The sequence below is a fragment of the Sinocyclocheilus anshuiensis genome, unplaced genomic scaffold, assembly GCF_001515605.1.
Source record: "Sinocyclocheilus anshuiensis isolate Anshui unplaced genomic scaffold, SAMN03320099.WGS_v1.1 scaffold1026, whole genome shotgun sequence".
Taxonomy (NCBI): domain Eukaryota; kingdom Metazoa; phylum Chordata; class Actinopteri; order Cypriniformes; family Cyprinidae; genus Sinocyclocheilus; species Sinocyclocheilus anshuiensis.
In genome coordinates, this window is record NW_015536510.1 from 311535 (window position 1) to 332460 (window position 20926).

Genomic DNA, 20926 nt, shown 5'->3' on the forward strand with positions numbered 1-20926 from the left:
GGAGCCATTATACTGTAATTTGATGCAGTCAAATTCTCAATAAAACTGATTTCATTGTTATATTTTATTGTTTCTTTTGTCAGACAACCAAATTAATATGAAATAGTGACTGAAACACGACCCATAAGACTACATAATCTGCACAAAAATCTTGATTTATAATCGAGCCGCTCGCTGAACAGAGCAGATGCAGAGAAAGAGGTGTGTGCGCAGCGAGAAAGAGAGAGCTAGCGCTCGTGCGGCTGTACCGGCGACCCAGATAGCAACCCTGATAACACACGTACATCACATCTATTTGAGATCTGCAAGACATATTTTTTTAGGGTGTTTGCTCATCTGCAATACGTTTATAGGATGTCTCCTATCAGATGTCAAATAGACATCTATTAGATGTCTCTAAGATGTTTATGATTTAGATTGTATTTAAAACCGACATCTTACAGACGTCTGTCAGATGTTTGTACACAGCAGACGCTTTCCAGATCCAGTGATCTGACATCTTGCAGACGTACGTGTGCTATCTGGGAAAGTGACTCCGGAGTGGATCCGCCTCGGAGGTACTACAAGCTCCGGAACGGATCCACAAAACGCGTCCGTATCGGAGTCCACTTGCACAGCGCAACGGATCCGGAACAGATAAGGATTACGGATCCGGACCCTCTGATGAAGCAACTCATCCGAACCGGATCCGATCTGGACCCGTTGAATAGGTAGCTCTTCCGGCCCGGATCTGATCTGGACACATTCATTAACACTAGAACTGCCACGGGGTAAATTTTACCCGTGGCTGTTTTGCAAATGTACATAACAGATTTAAAATAAAACATTCAAGTCTCCCAGTCATTGACTTTTACTAAATTTATGTAATTTACAATCCAATGTTGTTAAAAATTATTTAGATAAAACCAAAACGGGGCATTTATACCTATAAGCGCCAGCGGGTCAAATTTACCCGCTATATAATGCATGTATTTTCGTGCTGTCATTTTCTTGCTGCTTATGTTTTAACATTGTACATTTCTAGGCAAAGCCTTTCACTCACTGAATTAGCGGTTATGAGTTTCATAAATAAAGTCAAAATGAGAAAAAAAAAGGCGATTTATGGAAGTTAGGTATTAGAAACACTAAATGCCATGAGTGATGGAGAGGCTGATGGTAAGTTATGCGTCCTGGGTCAGCTCAGCATCTGACGGCTCATCTAAGAGTGATCCAGATATCATATTTACATGTTTTAGCCTAATGTTACTCTAATTGGTCACACTTTGGTTTAATTATTTAATTTTTGTCTTGCCATATCGTTTATTGTTCGCTACTGTGTTGCTATTCTAGTCTGGCCGTTTCCTGAAGAAAAAAAAATATGATCTATGTGATGTAATGAATAAAACCATTTTTTTGATTACCCAAAGTTTAATGGTGTTGTTCTCTTATTCAAATTATAAATGATATAACTAAACAAATTAATAAATATTTAGGTGAAGCTGTGCGCTTGAATTTGTCATCGCATCATCCTATGCAGTGTGGTGAATTATTATTGCTCATTATTGTCTATAGGCTATTTTAGTCATTTAAATAGCATGGGTTATCTTAATATATTGATTAATGATATTGTATTATAATATTAGCCCTTTAACTGTCACCCGTTCCTAAGTTTACTTCACTAAATTACAATTAAATCCTAATCTAATCATGACAAACTATATATCGTTGGAAAGGTCTAAGACTCCTAAATAGATATTTTACCAATGTTTTTGTTAAAAATTAGTTAGTAGTTAATTAAAGTAATAGATTAATTTTTGACAAGAGTGCACCTCAAAAATCTACATCATAACAGGAGTTCTGACCTTTGTCAAAAAAAGTCTCCTTTGTTGCCTTTTTATCTATCACACTTTAGAAATCATCAGAAATTATATATCAATTGAAAACTTTAAATCTCAAAATTCATCCTTTGATATTTATCATATCAAACAAAAAATATTCCATATGTCTCCCTTTATTAATATTAATAAACAATAAAATTATTCAAAACTTGAAAAAAAATCTAAACTTTTCTTAGCCAATAACAATGAAACACTGTAGAAAAAGTAGGTAATTACATGAATAAAAAAATAAATAAAATGCAACCACAAATTGTCCAAAATCATTGTTTTATTTAATGGAAAACTTTACCTCTAAAAAGACAATTCAGTTCAACAACTTTGCAAAGTTAATATTTACGAATGAATTCAATTCAGATAGAGTTCAATTCCGCTATAAGAAATTTTATATCATTGTTTCATTATTCACTTTGTGTCAGCTTGATGTTGATTTAATAAAATTCAATATCAGTGAAAATGTTGCAAAATTAATACATTATGAAACAAAGTCGATTCGGCAATAAAGCAGCTCTGGAGAAAACAGTGATATCATAATCCAACTAAATTCAGTTCAAGTTTTGTCATTATGCAATAGTGTCAGTACAATCAAATCAATATTATTCCTGAATATTCAGTGTCTTTTAATTAGGCACACATCAGCATACATGACAGTATGAATAGATCAAAATACATAATCTGCAGTAGCATATTTCACGCATATGAAAACTGCATGAAACCAACCATGAACAAAATAAACGACTGTTCTCAGGACAGTATCTTCAGTTATTATTTCAACACTGGGACAAACAACATTACAACAGACTGATTATTTATGCTCATTTTCGTTTGTTTCTTTCACACAAAGTAGTAGACCTTATTAATTTCACAGCATTCAACAAACCATATGAACTCACCTTTAGAATTAACATACTATTTAAGGTCTAGTCTGTCAGTGTGATACACATTCGTCTACCTATTAGATGATCAACAGATGATCAACACTGTCAACACTCACTTCCTCAGGCATTTCATCTAACAAAAAACTGTCAGCCGTAGCTTCCTCAGCAGAACCGTCTGCAGGCACAGTCTCTGGTTCAACAAGTGGGTCCCAGGTACGAAAAGGAGAGCAGATTTACGACATGAAATACACCTGCGTCTGCTCCTGTATTCATGTCAGTGAGTCTGTAGTTCACTTCTGACAGCTTTTGTGTAATATGATAAGGGCCTGCATATACAGGTGTCAGCTTAGCTGTGGAGTTTGCCAGAGCGTCTGAATGAGGATGAGTTTTTACTCTGACCAATTCATATACAGAGTAAGACACAGGCTGACGTCTTTGGTCATAGTACTTTTTCTTTTTGGCATGGCTTTCATCCAAAATGGACCTAGCGTGATCATGCACTTCTCTGATTGACGACTCCAAGCTTTCCGGGTACGGGATACCAGGCTCAACTGTTCCATCACAGCTTGGCTGAGTGATAATGTCGAGAGGAGTATTCAGTTCTCGTCCGTACAGGAACATCGATGGGCTATGTCCAGTGCTCTCGTGAGGTGCCATTCTCAAGGCAAAGCAAATTTGGGGCAGGTAACGATCCCAAGCAGTGTTCTTGTTACCTACATAAGCACGGATGGCGGTCTTCAGCGAACGATTCACCCTCTCCGTCACATTCGTTTGGGGGTGATATGCAGTCGTAAGTCTGTGTTCTGACCCCAGGGTGGTGAGTACATGCTTGAAGAGTTCACTGACAAATGGGGATCCCTGTCTGAAATCAAATAGGTAGGCGCACCGTGCCATGCAAAGACCTCACTCAGCAGCTTGCTGGCAGCGACTCGGGCAGTTGCTTCTTTCACTGCACTAACCTCCACCCACTTTGAAAAATAGTCCACGAACACCAGGATGTACGCATTGCCACAGGGTGTGCACGGTAAAGGCCCTACAAAGTCCACCCCTGTATACTCCCAAGGTTTTTGCGGGCAGATGGAAATCATAAACCCAGCAGGTTTCCTCTGGCCCGGTTTTGTGAATTGGCATACAATGCAGGAGGCGACATACTTCTTAGCATCAGACGATAACTTTGGCCAGTAAAATCGAAGCTTCAGTCTCGCTATCGTCCAGCCATTGGATGATCATGGTAATATTCCATTATACTCCTCTTCATAGCTGTGGGTGCATACAGTTTAAGGTGCTTCATGGGGTGAAGATTACAGGACACTTTGTCATCCACGAAGTACAGAAGTCCATCCTGGATCATATACTGAGACAACTCCTCATCATAACTCTCATCCTGTCCCTCCAACATCCGCAGAAGTTTTCCCGTATCTGGATCATTAAGTTGCATTTGCCTGAGGTGCTCTCGATCCGAAAAAATCACAGGGGGTAAACTACGCTGGTCAAGGCCCCCAATAATGGCATAATCGGGGAGAATTCCCAGTGGTGACTCACAGGAAGGAACAGGGTTACGAGGAAGAGCGTCGGCACTTGATTGCTTATCCCAGGCTTATGAACAATGTCAAAGTCAAAGTCCTGTAATCGGAGAGACCATCTAACCAGCCAGCCAGAGAGGTTTGGGTGAGACATTAGCCATCTCAGGCTGCTGTGGTCTGAAAAAAATGTCACGTGAAGACCCAATATACGGCCGGAAGTGTTCCAGAGCCCATTTGACGGCTAAGCATTCTTTTTCTGGAGTAGAATATGGTCTCTCAGACTTATGAAGGGCACGACTCGCGTAGGCTACTACTACATCTCTGCAATTGTTGTCTCTCTGCATGAGGGCAGCACCAAGCCCAACGTCACACGCGTCCGTATGGAAAAAGAAAGGCAGTGAAAAGTCCGGGAATCTCAAAACAGGAGCAGAAGTCAGCTTGTCTTTAAGAAAATCCATGGCCGCCTGTCATTCACTGGACCATACGAAGGGAACATCCGTCCTTGTAAGCGCAAAGAGTGGCTCAGCGTGGCGTGCATAATCATGGATAAAACGTCTGTAGTAGCTGGTTAGTCCTAGAAACTGTCTGACTTGTTTTACGCAAGTAGGAGTTTTAAAATCAGTCACAGCCCTTACTTTTCCCTCATTTGGCAGGATATCTTCTGCAGTGACATTGTAACCAAGAAAAGTGAGCTCACTCCTGCAGAACTGGCACTTTTTCCAGCTTAACAGACAGCCCTGCAGATTCCAGCCTGGTAAGAACTTCTCTCAGGTCAATAAGTTGCTGCTCAAAAGTAGACGATGCCATGACAATATCATCTAAGTAGACGGCACACGATTTACAGATGAGACCCGCAAGGACAGAGTTCATCAGCTTTTGGAATGTGGCGGGCGCGTTGCACAATCCTGGGAAATGAACGCAGTCATAGGCTTCGAGTCCTCCGCTACCGCCACCTGCCAGTAGCCTCTGGCCAAGTCAATAGTGGAAATGAAGGTTCCTCTAGCCAGAAAGTCGAGTGATTTGTCAATCCTTGGGAGAGGATATGAGTCTTTGACCGTGAGTTTATTGAGTGCACGATAATCAACAGAAAACCTGGGCTCTCCTGATTGTTTTGGGACGATTACGACTGGAGCGGCCCAGGGACCAGAAGCAGGTTCAATTATTCCCTCTCTTAACATATCCTTGAAATGGGACTCAATGAGTTCCTTTTTAGGAGTGCGGTAAGGGCCAAGGTGAACCAGTTTCGCATCACCAGTATTGATCTTGTGCTTTACAAGAGAAGTGTATCCCAAACGTCCGTCAAACAATCCACTGAAGGTCTCAAGAAGCTCAGTCAGTTTGCTTTTCTGTTCGTTATTTAGAGATGCTTCCTCAACTTTCTCTGACAGGACAGAATAATTGACTCCCAAACATGACAAATCAGGACTAGGCATCAAGTCTGCACCCTCTAACTCCTCAAGAGACGCTGTCTCATCCCCAAGGACCACTGTCCTGGAAGGTACATGAAGTGTGACTGAAGATCTCAACATAAAATCCATTCCCAGAACGGCAGTTGAAGAAAGACTCTGAAGAACAGCAAAGCGATGATAGAAGCGCTGACCCATGAAACCCAACGACAACCAGATTATACCTAGCGGGCAGCAGGATGCTCCATCTGCAAGCTGAATAGGAGGAGCAGACCATGGTTTTATTTGTGTGTCCCCCCCATGAATATTCTGGACAACCACCGATTGCACTGCATATAGGGATGCACCAGTGTCAAGAGTTGCATCAAAAACTTGTCCAATAAGATTAACCTTCACTCTGAGCAGTGTTCCAATGTGACGCAGAAACTACATCATCCACATGACACAAAGTAGGCTGATCATTTATGGAAGCATCAGGGAAGCGAGGCACATTTACTTCCTGGAGGGAGGATTGCCTCATCTGAACGTCCTCCCTCCCCTGAAGTTTCCCCTCTGGGTGAAGTCTGAAACCACTTTTCCATCCCCAATGGCCTGGTCAGAGCCATCCATCCTTCCTATTGCAAGCACTCTACTGACGGCATCTCCCTGTAGTTTCGGAGTCTCCGTTGGGGGCAAACGCGGCTTCGCATTTGAACTACAGTTTGGGCAAGTATGAGAGGTGAATCCAGGCAAGGAGCATTTTAAACAGTAAACATCTCTTGAGGGCGCACTGCTAGCCTGTGTCTGAGGCGAACACCCCACACTTGGACCAAGGACTGCATGAAGCTCGTGAGCCCGTAAAAGAAGGTCCATGACTGATGGTATGGGTGTGCCATAAAGAGCGACTCTATATTTCTCGAGCACATGCTTCCGTATCAAGTCTATTTGCTCTTTCTGGGGTGGAGGAGTCTTTAACTTACGAAACTCACCCAACATGTGAGCGACAAAAGTCGGCAGCGGCTCATCAGGCATTTGCATGCGGTCTAGAATGCCCCTCAGAATACGTTCTTGGTTGTCTGAAGGCAGAAAGACAGTCTTGAAAAACTCACAAAACTGAGACCAAGTTTTCACATGTGTGCTAAGGATGGTAAACCATTTTCTTGGCTCTTTTGACAGGAAACGTGCGAGCTCAAGGATAATTTGGGCATCGGTGAGATCCAGAAAGGTTCTGTAAACATTGGCTTCAGTCAGTCCTCAGGATTCAGGGAGCCATCTGCAGCAAACGAGGGCGTTTCGAGCCGTGACTGATAAAGCATAGAAGTAAGTGCATTTGTTGTGGTATTCATATCCACAGTGTACGGCTGGGCAAATATGGGTGCATTACTATAAGTGGCACTGACTGGCACTGACCTTTGAGCTGTTGATGGAGCCTGTGCCACACTGTAAGGTGTTGAGCTGGCCAAAGGAGCTGGCTGTGGAGTAACAGATGCGGTACACTCTTGATGTGCCAAGCGGTCCAGTATGCCTTTTTGTAGGTCAATCGAATCACGAACACACCTTTGCAGCACTGCCACCTCTGCTTGTAACAGCTGGACCTGAGCCCTTTTAAGTCTCCAACAGACTGCTGCGACTCCCTCTGTTGTGAACAAGAGTCATCGACTGTGGGCCAGTCAGCTGTCAAACTGAATGTCAAGGTGAGTATAGCCATTTCGTACAGAAACACAGTTAATTACTCAACTGAAACAATGAAATGGGAAAACAATAAATTTCACAAATATTAGAGCCAAAAGCAGTAAAAGTTGCTAATACACACCCACAGGAAATAATCAGCAATATTTTCCAGAAATGTCGTCAGACAATTAACATAAATCTTGATTTTCTCCTTTTACAGCAGTCAGAGATATTTTCTCAACAGTATAACACAATTTGGCTCACTTCAGAAAGTCTCAGAAAAAAAAAAAAAGCGAAACACTCTTGAATTGCACCAAAGACAGTCAAATTTTACACAAAATGTCCACGCAAAAAGGGAAATAGTCCACAGAATAGTGCCAGATTGAAATGAACAGAGATATGCATGGTCCTAACATGAAAAAAGTGAAAAAAAAACAGTAATATTCGACACGCTGTGTTCATTTCACTTTTCCCGAATTTCACATAAATGCTCCACACTGATCACTGATTCGTCACACAAGCATCCGAATAAAACAATTACAGTCTTTTCAGCAATTCACTTCAGCGATCCATGGGGCAAAAACATCGAACAAAAACGTCCAAAAGTTAGTGTAAACACTCAAAACAGTCCATATTTTGGACGATCCACTAAGACAATATAAACAATCAGACAAAAAAACGCATAAACAGCACCTGAAAATCAGTCACGCACCAACCGCATGGTCCCCATAGTTAGCAAGCTAGTCAGCACGATCCGCCGGATGCAGCGCGATAAAAAAAAACTCCGGCAACGAAAATCCTCTTCCAAAAAGTGAGCAAAAAAACGAATATCCACATAGATGAAAACAAACTATGGTCGGCAAGAATCCAGTCCCTGTTCGGGCGCCAATTTGTAACATGGGCCAGAGAGTTAAGAGTCTACCCGGAGAAAACAGAAGGCAGGGGGAGAGAATGAAAATTCGAGGCAGTCAGCTAGTCGTTCCACGAGCCTTTATAGTAGTTTCTTCATCAGCATACTCGTCTCACACACATGTAAAAGAGCGAGTACAAAACAGAAACAAAACACTCTGGTTTCGTCACAAACAAAGGGATGAACACGTTAACGCAGTACACAGCAGTAGAGCGACCATTTCTCTTCACCTTTGACTCTCTCTGCGCATGCGCGCTCACAACACAATGCATGCATACGTACCGTAACAGCATACAACAACAGAAGTTCTCTTAAAGGCACATTGACATTTGTGGCAGGAACAGTATGTAAGTGGCCGTTACACGTTCCGGGTCCCAAGGTATGCATTTAAGGGTTAATTTAGTTCCTTTTCCCCTTAGTCAATTGTTTTTTTTTTTGTTTTGTTTTTTATTCTCTTCGGTTTAATTAATATTACTACATTATAAATAACTCATACACTCTCTAGTGGCTTCGGCTTGTGGTCAATAAACACCTAATTTAGCAATATTTTCTTTTGCCTATGGTTCTTTCTACCCCCTCCACTCTTTTCAACAACAATAACATGACTAAATGTCACATTCTATCCCCTTTAACTCTAGAGTTTGTAACACTATTAAAGATTCTTAGAACACTAATATGTTGCATAGGTATCAACATATAATATACACTTTCATTTAGATCATCACAATACAAATGCTTAGATACCAAACATGGTATGGGTGAGGTTATATTAACTAGTGATTCTACCATAATGCATGCATGCATAAAGAGTATACAACCCTAGTAAAAAAAAATAAAAAACGTATACATTAAGCACAATTTATTTGTATGTACTTTAGTATAACTAAATGTATTTGTGGCACGCTCTAAATTGGTATACTTAAAGTCTGTTAAATTGGAACAACTAAGTTTGTACTAAATGCAGTTTAGTTGAGTGCAAAAGTAAGTAAGGCAACTTGCGACATGCGGCATGCGATGGGAGCGCAGACCAACTTGTCGGTTGATGTACACAACGGTCACATTGTTGTCTGTACGGACCAGTACATGCTTGCTTCATAAGCACCATTTGAGACGGTTCAAGTGCTAAAAACTCTAGGCAATTGATATGGCACTGCAGTTGGGGGTCTGTCCACACCCCCAAGACTGCTTGCACATTGTACTTGGCACCCCAGCCAGTGGTGGAGCCATCCATGTGTACCACAGCATGCCTGGAGACCTGTTCTAGGGGCACTCCTTCCTGAAAAAACGCAAGGTCTGCCGACGGCAGGCCGGTCTGACTTGGACCCGGTGAGTACCGCGCTGCCACATCCACCTCTGGACTCGGCCGTGGAGCCAGTGCTCCATATGGTCTCATATGGAGCAGCCCGCCGCTGCAGCTGCCAAATGCCCCAGGAGCTTCTGAAAATGTTTCAGTGGGACCACTGTCCTGCCTTTGAACATATTCAAGCAGTTCAACACCGACTGAGCATGTTCCTCTGTGAGGCGTGCTATCTGTTTGACCGAATCCAACTCCATACCGAGAAAAGAGATTGTCTGCTTCAGGGAAAGTTTACACTTTTCTGACTGAGGTGCCTAAGCACCAGGTACCTGTGCTTGCTCAACTGATTCCGAGACTGCTAGTATGAGCCAATCGTCGAGATAGTTGAGGATGCGAACAACTTGCTCTCCCAGGGAAACAAAAGCCCCTTCCGCAACTTTCGTGAAGACAGATTGGGACAAGGACAGCCCGAAGGGCAGGACCTTGTACTGATATGCTCGTCCTTCAAACGCAAACCACATAAATGTTCTGTGGCGCGGAATGATTGAGACATGAAAGTACGCATCCTTCAAGTCAATCGCTGCAAACCAATCCCGGGGACGGATGCATCCGAAGATGCGTTTCTGCATCAGCATCTTTGAAAGGTAGCCTGTGAAGGGCCTGGTTCAAGACACACAGGTCCAAGATTGGCCGTAACCCACCGGTACAATGAAGTAGGGACTGTAAAACCCCATCTTCATATCGGCTGGAGGGACTGGCTCTATTGCGTCCTTCGCCAGTCACTGCATGAAAAGAGCTGTATACGGACCAGTAAACTCCTGTACACACCGCAGATTTTCGGACAAATCTGTGAGTATTACTGACAAGACACAGGAAATATCATGGTCCGTATACTGCCAAATATGTACCAGTTCGGATGTATGTTACTGAGGTAGACTTCCATGCAACAGCCATTTGTTGCCATGGCAAGTAATCCCCTCAAACCATTTTTTTTTCAGGGGACATTCACACCTTTGTGCCACTGTGCTCTACCCTTTTGGTCATTCATGTTAAACTGTATTGGTTCATTTGAAACTAAACCCACCCCTAAACCAGAGAGCTATTGGGCCACTGAGCACACAGACTTTCCTCAAAAATCATTTAACTGGTAAACTTGTGATTTATCCCACCCAAAAGCCTTACAGAAAAGTGACTTTATTGGTTACATTTAAAATATATCCCTCCCACAAAACCTACAGGTGAATGATGTGATTGGTTGCAGACCATGGTGCAAATAGAAAAAATATATAGTTTAAGTCCCATAAGAATAGGAAGCACTATACTTATTCTCTTCAGGACTTCAAACCAGGAGTTGTTAGAGAAAGTGGTACTCAGAATGTTTTGGATGAATTCAGTGATGATGCGTTGCCAGCTGAAGAGCTAAAATTTGCATCCATTTTGCTAAAACTTGAAAATTATTTTCATGTTCCTAGTAATGCCATTGAACTTATCACAGATTTGCAGAACATGATCAGTTCTGCATCAGTATCTGTATCAACTCAAGTTATTCTTAAACCCTTTCAGAAACATGCTCTTTATGTAGATCAGCAGGTCATAAAAGAGCTTATCAGTTCATTGTCATCATCCAATTCTCTGTTAAAAGCTACCTCAAAAGATGGTCCTTTAGCCACTGCTTTCAAGCACATGAAATATTACAGAGAGAATTTGCTTGTCCTATATCTGAGAACCTCTCGTACTTTAAAGTCACTGCAGGTTTTCCCCCAGATGTGGCCCATGATCTTCTAGAAGGTATAGTGGCTGTTGAGTTGCTGGATGCTTTGAAATATTTATAAAGAAGAAACATTTCACCTTTGATCAACTTAATAAGCTGATTCAGGAATTCCCATTCATGTGGGGAGATAAAACCAATCGCCCTCATGTGCTTCCACTCAATTATGTAAGGAAAAAAAAACTATTGGGGGAAATGCACAAGATAACTGGTGTTTGCTGCGGCTAATACCATTAATTGTTGGAAACTTATACCTCAGGATGAACCTGCTTGAGAACTCATTCTTCTCTTGAAAGACATTGTTGAACTTGTATGTCCTGTGCATACTAGTGAGTCTGTCGCATACTTCAAGAGCAAAATATCTGAACACCGCAATCGGTTCCAAGTACATTTTCCAGAAAGAAAGCTTTTGCCAAAACATCACTTTCTGGAGCATTACCCAGCGATGATCTCTCCCTTTGGTCCGCCTGTTTTGTTCTGGACAATGAGATTTTAGTTTTCAAGCACAGTTTTTTTTTTTTTTTTTTTTAAGTAAAGTTTTAAAGTAAAGTAGCTAGGCACACAAACTGTTTCGAAAATATCACCAAGATTTTGGACAGGAAAAATTAACTCATGGTTGGTCAATTTATGCAGTCATCCCGGTGTGATAAATCATCTGTAGAGGCTACTCGCATTTCAACTGTGCCTGTCAATGTTCTTCATGAAGACATTATTTACAACTTTAATAAAAAATACCCGAGCACCTCTGCTATTAATTTAGCTCAGACAGTATTTTCTGATGGCATAAAGTACGCAAAAAGGGCATGATCATTGTGCATGGAACAATTAGTGGGCTGCCTGATTTTGCAGAAATTGTGCAGATTTGTGTTTTGAAAGATGGAATTGCTTTTATAGCAAAAAAAGGTAGGTTCCTGGTGCAATGAATACAATCGATCCTTTGAATTGGAACCACATCCAAGGGATGTTTCATTTATAGAGCTGGGTGAATTGGCAGATTGTTATCCTCTCTGTGATTATAAAGTTGGTGCTATCCATATGGTTACCTAGAAAAGGTACATATATGCTCCTTAACCATTTTTTTCTCTCTCTCTTTCAGAGTGATGGATCAAACAAAGAAAACAACTGATCCAGCAAAGTTCATAATTATTCTAGGAGATAGTGACTCAATGAAATTGACGTTGCCCTCTGGAATACCCAAATCTGTTGAAGAATTTAAATCTGAGATTAAGAAACAATGTGGTGTCCATTGAGATTTCAGGCTGCAGTATCTTTATACTGACTTTGATGATTTCTTGAATCTTACCTCAGCTGTGGATCTCCAAGACGAGTGTAGCGATGCTAAGTGCATATGATGTCTGTTCTCTTTCTTCTGCGGGCACTGATATACACTATCAGATATCAGCTTCATCATCAACACCTTCTTGCTTGTTAGTTTCCCCAACACCATCAGATGTTACTTCTGCCTCAGCTTCTAGCCTATGTCTTCTTCCGCAAAGCTGAGGAGTGAAACCTGACCAACTAACTTTCCAATCCTTACATTTCCTTACATTTCCCTGAGGTAGAGCTGGAACTGCAGAAAGCCAATGAAGAGTACTTGAATGATGGTACCTCACTTAACATAGACTCAAAGCTTAAACTAAAATCAGAAATTCTGAAATCCTGGCTGCAGAAATAGTGAAGTACAAAGTGTATCCTAGAAGTGAAGAATATGAAATGGTTGCAAAAGTGCCGATTACAACCCTTACGGAACAAAAAAAATATATGGGAATATACTGCAAAATATAATGCAATATATTACATAATACATTTCCATATATTGGAAACTAGTGCTTAAATTTCTCAGTATATAGCAATATATGCATTGACAATATATGGCTATATATTAATGTATACAATATATTTAGAAATGAAGACAAAGATTAATCTAATATTCATAACGTTTGATCCTTTATTGAGTATATATTGCACATAGATCTTCCCATATAAATGTGAATGTATGTGCACACATATATACACACATTCACAGAATGAGTTACATCAGACCTCTAGATCCCAGCATGCTTTGCTTCTGGCTGTTAACTGAGAGTAAAATGTTCCAGCACAGTGACAGTCTGTTAACTAAGTCATGTCAAAGTCAAGTCAAAATGTATTTCTATAGCACATTTAAAAGCAACAGAGTTGCGCCAAAGTGCTGTACAACAAAACACAGTATATAAAAAGCTTAATAGGAAACATGCATTATATGAAAAATAAACACATTAAAATAGAATCAGAGCAAACTGACATCAAAACCTTAAATTGACATTAATCAAATTCAGAGAAATCTGGCTAGTAAAGTAGCAAGTCTCATATTTACAGGCAAACTATTCCAAAGTTTAGGAGCTGCAGCTGAAAAAGCCCGACCACCCTTGGTTTTAGAGCGACAACGTGGGACAGTTAAGAGAAGCTGATTACTAGACCTAAGTGCTCTTTGAGGAGAGTAAGGAATCAGAAGGTCACTGATATATTTTGGTGCAAAACCAGATAAAGCCTTGTACACAAAGACAGCTATTTTAAAATCAATTCTAAACTTTACAGGAAGCCAATGTAAAGACGGTAAAATTGGAGAAATGTGATCCCTCTTTTTTACTCAAAATTGAGTAACGAATCAAATGTAACCCCAAGATTTTTTACATAGGGTTGAACACTGGCAGAGAGAGACCCTAAATTAAAAACAGATGAAGACCTAGAGTGACCTAAATTCTAAATTTCGCTTTTTCTTTCATTTAATTGCCAATAATTATGAGCGATCCAACATTGTCTCACTTCAAAACAGTTGTAGAGCACATCAAAAGAATCACTGCTGTCAGTTTTTGCTGGAAGATAGAACTGTGTATTGTCAGCATAGCAGTGGTAGGAGATATTTTATTTCTTAAAAATGGCACCCAAGGGAAGCATGTAAAGTGAAGAGAGAAGAGGGCCTAAAATTGACCCTTGGAGCAGACCGCATGACAAAGGAGCCGACGAAGAAGAAAACGGGCAAAAACTGTTTCAATTTAGCAATTGATCTCAGATGGAAGAAGCCGCCCTTTATCACTGTGCTAATTTGTTTCTCAAAGCAAAGTAACGAATCAAATGTAACCCCAAGATTTCTTACATAGGGTTGAACATTGGCAGAGAGAGACCCTAAATTAAAAACAGATGAAGTCCTCGAGTGGCCTAAAATCAGAATTTCGCTTTTGCTTTCGTTTAATTGCAAAAAGTTATTAGCCATCCAACATTTGATCTCCTCAAAACAGAGTTTTTGCTGGAAGATAGAACTGTGTATCGTCAGCATAGCAGTGGTATGAAATCGTATATTTCTTAATAATGGCACCCAAGGGAAGCATGTAAAGTTAAAAAAGAAGAGGGCCTAAAATGGACCCTTGGGGCACACCACATGACAAAGGAGCCGACGAAGAAGAAAAGTTCCCAATGCTCACTGAGAAGGTTCTGTCTTTGAGATAAGAGGCCATCCACTGCAGAGCGACACCCTGAATTAGCCACCAACTTTTCCAACTGATGTAACAGAATACTATGATCAATTGTATCAAATGCCACACTTAAATCCAACAAAACAAGCACTGCATATTAACCAGTATCGAGAACTTGCAAAAGGTCATTGCTAACCTTCAACAGTGTAGTTTCTGTGCTGTGCAGTGATCTAAAACCCGACTGAGAAGTATCTAAAACATTGGACATACTGATATAGGAATTCAACTGACGATAAACAACTCTCTCTAATAGCTTAGGGATAAAAGGCAACTTAGAAATAGGTGTGAAATTACTGAGGATAGATGGATCAAGATGAGGTTTCTTAAGCAGAGGGTGAACCACAGCATGTTTGAAACTAGCTGGTACAAATCCATTTGCTAAAGAACTATTCATGATGGCTGTTACGGCCGGACTCAGGGTTGCAAACACTTTCTTAAAAAGACGAGCTGAGATGACATCAGACTCACAGCTGGAGGATTTAATCTTAAAAACAATATCAGCTAACTGTACAGAGGAAATTGGATGAAAACAAGTTAACAAATCTGTTAGTGAACAGCTCAATGGGGGATCATACGTTGATGGCTTAATAGAAGCCTTAATATTCAATACTTTATTATCAAAAAATGTTAAAAAGTTCTCACAGGTTTCCCGAGGTGGATCAAGAGAAAGGGCAGGTAAGGGATTTAGCACCAAATCAATTGTCTTAAACAGCATCCCCGGTCGGTTTGCATTTTCAATAATGAGTTTGGATAGGAATTCTGACTTAGCCTCTTTAACTGACTTTTGGTAGCTAGCTAAGCATGCAATCAGACACTCATATGAGACTTGGAGTTTGTCTCTTTTCCATTTTGGCTCTGCCTTATGACACTCTTGTCTAAGAGCGTGGGTATTTTCATTTAACCAAGGCTGAGTGGTGCCCTTTCCCTTCGCTTTCCTTAGCTTAAGGGGAGCAACAGAATCTATAGAAATGGAGCAGGAATTAATATAAACCTCCACCATCTCTTCAGTGTTTTAATTTGTCGAAGGCGGCAACATCCACAAAGTTTGCCTGATAGTGCTCTGAAAATAAACTGGCAGTGGACGGCTGAATAAAACGAGAATAACTTGCAGACTGAGAGCTTGTGGGGGTGGAGGAATCACAAACAAATTCAAACACAATTGGCAAATGGTCTGAAAAAGCAGCATCAATCACTCTCAGGTTTCTTAAGGGGAAGCCATATGACAACACCAGATCCAATGTGTGTCCCAAATTATGAGTAGGACTCAAAACAAATTGTGACAGATAGCATAAAAACTCTTTCACCAGTGGTTTAGATGGACAGCAAAGATGAATATTAAAGTCTCCTAGAATCAACAGTCTATCACAACGAGACACGATATTAGCGAGGAACTCAGAGAATTGTTGAATAAAGTCCTTGTTGAATTTCGGAGGCCTGTAAACCAGTGCACATAATACAGGACCCCCTATATCGACTCTCATTAACTGTACCTCAAAGCTGGAGTACACATCTGTATTTAATTTTTTTGTTTTTAAAATTGCTTTTAAAAACAGCAGCAACAGCACCACCATGACCAGAAAATCTAGGAGTGCTAAAAAAAGCACAATCCGGAGGAGAAAGTTCACCAAGAGATGATAGTTCATCCACTTTCAGCCATGTTTCAGTCACAAATAAAAAATCAAGCGAATTCTTGATGGAAAAAGTCATTTAAAATAAATGATTTGTTTGCTAGAGACCTCGCATTTATCAAGGTCATCCTCACCATATGTGGCACAGTACTTGCAGCATTTGGAGATACAAACTTAATTAAACAGAGATTTAGTGGATTTACAAATCGAAATCCCAACTTTGACGAAGAACGACGGAATGAAATTACTGGAATGTAGTCACTAATCAAGGAGGCAAACTCTTTACAGAAACCACGTCGAGATCCTCGGTGGACATATCAAGGACGGCGCAGAATTTCCAAGGAAGCTCAGGCATTATATATGTCCGCTGGAAGAGGATATGAACAGTTCAGATTATGCAGATCCGAGGAAGAATAGAAAAAAGTCATAACTAGACAAATATAGTAGCCAAGATCTGAAGCAGCAAGGTAGAGAGAACTAAGAACATTAGCACAGATGTAACATACCAGAGCAGTGAGCAAAAGGGACTTCATCCTTGTAATACCACCACAGCCAGCACTGTCTTATTGGTCTTGATGTCCAGGTGTGCCAACACGTCCGCAACCAAGCACACAATACAGCTGGCAGCCAAGCGCAGTCAATCCCAGGCCACTGCAAATCCAGATCATCCAACACAGGCAACAAACACCAAGCTTCTCCTGAGGCACACCATTGTTTTAGTGGGTGAAAGGCCTACAGATAGGGAGGCGGCAGGTCATTCAGCTCTCCCCGCAACCAGCAGCAGATCATCCAGCCGAGAGCAGATTGATCCCAGGCCGTCGCGAGTCGAACCTCACCGCAACCAGCAGCAGATCATCCAGCCGAGAGCAGCTGAACCCAGGCCGCCCCGAGTCGAACCTCACCGCAACCAGCAGCAGGTCATCCAGCCGAGAGCAGACCGATCCCAGGCCGCCACAAGTCGAACCTCACCGCAACCAGCAGCAGACCATCCAGCCGAGAGCAGATCAATCCCAGGCCGTCGCGAGCCGAACCCCACCGCAACCAGCAGCAGACCACCCAACCGAGAGCCCAGAGCAGCCGACCCCAGGCCGTCGCGAGTCCATCCAATGCAAGCAAGCGCCGAACCTCACCTGAGGTAACTTACGCTGGTATTTTAACGGATGAAATTGAAGGCAGGCAGGCCCTTAGTTCGGGAGCAAGCATGCAGGTAGATCACCCAATAGGGATTGCTCTGGGATTTAAATACCGCGTGAAAAATTAACAGAGTCAGAACAAATTATAGTTTAAAAGTAAAAAAAAGAAAAAATAATAATAATTGAAGTTTAAAATGTTCAAACATTTAAAGGATTAAGCCGGGAGCAGCGGCAGACAGACACGCCAGCGTACACTCTAACCGGAAGTGTTTAGTATGAGCAGGTGTGCTTATGCTATTGTAAACTAGCTATATTTTAAAATATGAAACATATAGTATATCATAAATGATTGTTAAATATAAGAAATATATATTTCCATATATGTGTGTATATACTGCGTGAATATATGTTCACAATATATTTACACATGCAGTACCATATCTTATCACATGTACATCTATATATTATAAAGTGTATTACTGAATATAAAATTACATATATTGAGATATATAAGTAAATATATTGTCATATATTTTTCAATATATCAAAGCAGCAATTCCTTATGTATTATTCAATATATTGTAATATATTTACACAATATATTATTCTGTGTATTTTCTAATATACGAAAAATTGAAGGGGTTCTGAATACTTTCCGTACCCACTGTATATGTCCATATACTGTATGTGTGTATATACTGCATAAGTAAATATATGTTCACTGTATTTTTACACATGCAGTACCATATCTTACAGGGATGTAATGATTACCGGATAAATAAATTCGGTACTGCACAGGGCTCCAGTGGGCGACCAAATGGGCGCATTTTGCGAAAAAATGTTCTGCCGGTGCAACTAAATTTTGTGTGCGATCGCACTGGCATGACCACCGCATTGCTTAACTCATAAGCGCTGCATTTCTGTTGCATATGAGAAACATCAAATGGCAAACGAAACTGAAAGCATAACGAAACCGTGCTACTCCTTTGAACTGCCCAGCGCTTCGAGTGTAGAGCCTGGTTTATACTCGCCGCGTCAGCATGAGCACAAAGCTGCACCCAGCAAAAATTACGCGAATATTGAGGAAGCGATGGATGGGTTTCATGCTAAAGTAAAGTAAAAGACCGCTTCTTAAACCAGAGAAGGTGAACATGTTAGTATTCTTGTGGGGAAATAAACATGCAAGGACTGTCAACGACAACAAGTTTAGTTTTACCTTTTGTTTTCATTTTGAAAAGCTTGCTATATTTGCTGTTATGTTATGCTATGGAGGCTCTCTTTTATTATTATTTTTATTTGATTCCTCAGTGTTTGCTAAACGTTCTGTAATTTATTAGTCAGTATATAATACAGCATGTGGTGTATGCCATTCCTCGTCTTATTCGTTTTTTTTAATAAACGTTTTTTAAGCTAGTTTGTCATTGTATCTTACCGTTTTATTGTTGTTATGCTTTTTAATTAAGAATAAGAATGAATCCATCTTTTGTTTTAGTCTTAAAAAGTGAAAGGTGTGTAGATGTATGTAAGCAAATCAGACAATTATCTTTTCTTGTAAAATGTGACACCAAGGTCATGAATTATAACATAGATTAACCACTTTTGTGTTCATATAACTATAAACTATGATAAAAGTTCATCAGCATGCATTGATTAATCCCAAAAAATAAAAATATTGCGACCAAATCATGTGCTCGTGATCAACTGAGAAAGTTAGTCGCAAAAGAGCAACCAGTGGTAAGAATAAGTCTGGAGCCCTGAAGCATAAACACAGTTTTAAGTAACAGTCTCACGTGCGCACAGCAGCAGAGTGGTTTAGTTTTGTGTGAAAACATGGAGGAAAAGCTGGGAGGTTTTAAAGAGTGCTAAAGGAATTATACAAATTAATATATGGAAGAATTAATTATATGAATGTACCTCTGAAGATTCTGACTGTCTTCAGAAAAGATATGATGGCATTTTGTTGTAATACCTAATGTAATAGCCTAATAAAGTATTGTTTTAAGCGCAATGCTGTTTTGTCCTCGGAGGTTACAGGAAACAGCTCTAATTCTACTGTTCCAAAAGTGCCCACCTAGTGTCAGAGAGTGGATTTACAGAGAGTTACATTTACATTCAGCCTGGGTGCAGTTTTTGTCTGGGCCAAAAAATGGACAGAATTTGCATGCCCTGCTGTAAATTTTGACCGGTTGATGAAAAACAAGCTTATGTGGATTCTACACATTTAAACAATAAGGTATCTAGTATTATTTATGGAGCAGATAAAATACATATAATTATTTATTAATCAATTATCATTTTGACTTAACTTTTGACAACCCTTTTCTTTATTTAAAAGCTGAAATGTGAGGTTTACCATTTATGAAACTTTTTCAAAGCTTTATTTGAACATTTATATTAGATATTTGAACATGCTATTAGATAAACTGTTGTTAGTCATGTTGTCATTTAAAATCCGGACATCATTGGCAATGATATTGTTTTAGTTATGCAAACAAAAATTAATTTTAATTGTTCTTTGTTGATTTTAAATGTAAAACTTGGTGAAATGATTTGTGTGTCAGTACTTTTTGAACATTTCAAGCACATTTTAACAATACCGTGATAATACTGATAACCGTGATCATTTTGGTCACTATAATCGTCATAAGAAATTTTCATACCATTGCATCCCTAATATCTTATCACTTGTACATCTATATATTATAAAGTGTATTACTGAATATAAAATTAAATATATTGTATAAATATATTGTCACATATTTTTCAGTATATGAAATTCTTCATGTATTAATCAATATATTGTAATATATTAACACAGTATATTATTCTGTATAATTTCTAATATACCGTTATGTCATTTAATATATTGATCATTCATATGTTAGGAAACATACTTTCTTTGCGTAAGGGAAGGCTTCCAAGCCTACAGGAAAAGGGATCAGTTGATGGTTCTATGGCTGGAAAATCAGTCTACAGTGGAAGATGGGGAACTATCAGCTGTTCCGAAGTAAAGATAAATTCTTTAAAACACAAACATTGTGAAAATACAAATTCAAACCAAGTCAAAAAGCAGAAGGAGGTTGAAGTCAATTTCTATCCTGATTATCCAGCTGGAGAGAACAAACAAAGCCTAGAGGAAGAGCGACTGGCATTGTTGTCTGAGGATCAGAAAAAGGACAACCATCTAATTATTAAACACAAAATGAAAAAAAAACCTTTTGCCTACAGAAGACATGAAGTGATTGAAGATGTGCCCTTCATTGTTGACTTCAAAAGCAGATGGCCTGTATATTTTAATCATGACAACTCTCTGAAGATTTTAGCATGGTGATGGTTGACTTCCTGCT

The 20926-nt window shown here is 40.0% G+C and overlaps 1 pseudogene; it reads left to right on the plus strand.

The window, feature by feature from the left end:
• Positions 1-12406: 12406 nt before the first annotated feature.
• LOC107691783 (uncharacterized) lies at positions 12407-20910 on the plus strand (annotated as a pseudogene).
• The last annotated feature ends 16 nt before the right edge of the window (positions 20911-20926 follow it).